At 38.4% G+C, this 2,357-nt stretch overlaps 1 pseudogene; it reads right to left on the reverse strand.

Moving 5' to 3' along the window:
- Positions 1-1,839: 1,839 nt before the first annotated feature.
- Positions 1,840-2,339, reverse strand: LOC106532380 (dentin sialophosphoprotein-like; annotated as a pseudogene).
- Between the last annotated feature and the right edge of the window lie 18 nt (positions 2,340-2,357).

Here is a 2,357-nt window from a genome sequence, read left to right on the forward strand (position 1 = left end):
TCTGTTCACAGATTTTAGCTTGTATTTTTCTAATTTTAGCTTCTGTTCACAGATTTTAGCTTGTGTTTTTTCATTTTAGCTTCTGTTTACAGCTTTAAGCTTGTATTTTTCTCATTTTAGCTTCTGTTCACAGATTTTTGCTTGTTTTTCTCATTTTAGCTTTTGTTCACGGCTTTTAGCTTGTATTTTTTCCAATTGTAGCTTTTGTTCAGATTTTTGCTTGTGTTTTTTTTCATTTTAGCTTTTGTTCACGGCTTTTAGCTTGTATTTTTTCCAATTGTAGCTTTTGTTCACAGATTTTAGCTTGCGTTTGTTTCATTTTAGCTTCTGTTCACAGATTTTTGCTTGTGTTTTTTTTTCATTTTAGCTTTTGTTCACAGATTTTAGCTTGTATTTTTTCCAATTCTAGCTTCTGTTCACAGATTTTAGCTTGTATTTTTTCCAATTCTAGCTTCTGTTCACAGATTTTAGCTTGTGTTTGTTTCATTTTAGCTTCTGTTCACAGATTTTAGCTTGTTTGTTTCATTTTAGCTTCTGTTCTGTTCTTTAACAAATGTCAGCACTGTTCTTCTCAGCACTCAGCTGCATTTGATGAAATAATWCAGTTTTTATGAATAAGATTTTTATATATTTTTGTTATTTGTAGGTAAATTAATTAATGACAATGTGTCTCAAAGTTTTGTCTGAGTTTGTTTGTTTGTAAAAAGCAGACGTCTGTTAAATCTGTCAGATCTTCATTAATAAATCTATGAGTGCAGGTATTGGAGATGGTGAAAAATGAAGTGTAAATGTGCTGAGAGTCAGAACAGCTGTCACTCAGTCCCTGTTACACTGAAGAGGAACTCTGATTGTAAAACAGAGCTGGAGTGTTTCTTTTCTCACAGACCAAAATGAAGCGTTTTAGTTGAAGCAGCTTCACTTTAATTTGCATCACATGAGAGATTTCTGTTGCAGAAAGACTTCCTCCTCACACAGAGAGCACTCAGGAAAACACTCCTGAAAGTGACGCGTTTGTTTCCTGCAGGTTTGAAACTTATGAGTTTGATGAGTTTGATGAGTTTGATGAGTTTGACGAGTTTGACGAGTTTGACGAGTTTGACGAATTTGATGAGTTTGACGAGTTTGACGAGTTTGACGAATTTGATGAGTTTGACGAGTTTGACGAGTTTGACGAGTTTGATGAGTTGGATGAGTTGGATGAGTTTGATGTGTTTGACGAGTTGGATGAGGTGGATGAGTTTGAGTTTGATGTGTTTGAGTTGGATGAGTTAAATAAGTTAGATGAGTTTGACGAGTTTGACGAGTTGGATGAGTTGGATGAGTTTGATGAGTTTGAGTTTGATGAGGTGGATGAGTTGGATTAGTTGGATGAGTTGGATGGGTTGGATGAGTTGGATGAGTTTAATGAGTTGGATGAGTTTGATGAGTTTGATGAGTTTGATGAGTTTGAGTTTGATGAGGTGGATGAGTTGGATTAGTTGGATGAGTTGGATGGGTTGGATGAGTTTGATGAGTTGGATGAGTTGGATGGGTTGGATGGTTTGGATGAGTTTGATGGGTTGGATGGGTTGGATGGGTTGGATGAGTTTAATGAGTTTAATGAGTTGGATGAGTTGGATGAGTTTGATGAGTTGGATGAGTTGGATGAGGTGGATGAGTTGGATGAGGTGGATGAGTTGGATGAGTTGGATGAGTTGGTTGAGTTGGATGAGTTGGATGAGTTTGAGTTATGAGTTTGATGAGTTGGATGAGGTGCATGAGGTGGATGAGGTGGATGAGTTGGATGAGGTGGATGAGTTGGATGAGTTGGTTGAGTTGGATGAGTTGGATGAGTTTGAGTTATGAGTTTGATGGGTTGGATGAGGTGGATGAGTTGGATGAGGTGGATGAGTTGGATGAGTTGGTTGAGTTGGTTGAGTTGGATGAGTTTGAGTTATGAGTTTGATGAGGTGGATGAGTTGGATGAGTTGGATGAGTTTGATGAGTTGGATGAGGTGGATGAGGTGGATGAGTTGGATGAGTTGGTTGAGTTGGATGAGTTGGATGAGTTTGAGTTATGAGTTTGATGAGGTGGATGAGTTGGATGAGTTTGATGTGTTGGATGAGTTGGATGAGTTGGATGAGGTGGATGGGTTTGATGGGTTGGATGAGTTGGATGAGTTGGATGAGGTGGATGAGTTGGATGAGTTTGATGGGTTGGATGAGTTGGATGGGTTGGATGGGTTGGATGAGTTGGATGAGTTGGATGAGTTGGATGAGTTTGATGAGTTTGATGAGTTGGATGAGTTTGATGAGGTGGATGAGTTTGATGAGTTGGATGAGTTGGTTGAGTTGGATGAGTTTAATGAGTTGGATGA

Source organism: Austrofundulus limnaeus, unplaced genomic scaffold (assembly GCF_001266775.1).
Source record: "Austrofundulus limnaeus strain Quisiro unplaced genomic scaffold, Austrofundulus_limnaeus-1.0 Scaffold760, whole genome shotgun sequence".
Classification (NCBI taxonomy): domain Eukaryota; kingdom Metazoa; phylum Chordata; class Actinopteri; order Cyprinodontiformes; family Rivulidae; genus Austrofundulus; species Austrofundulus limnaeus.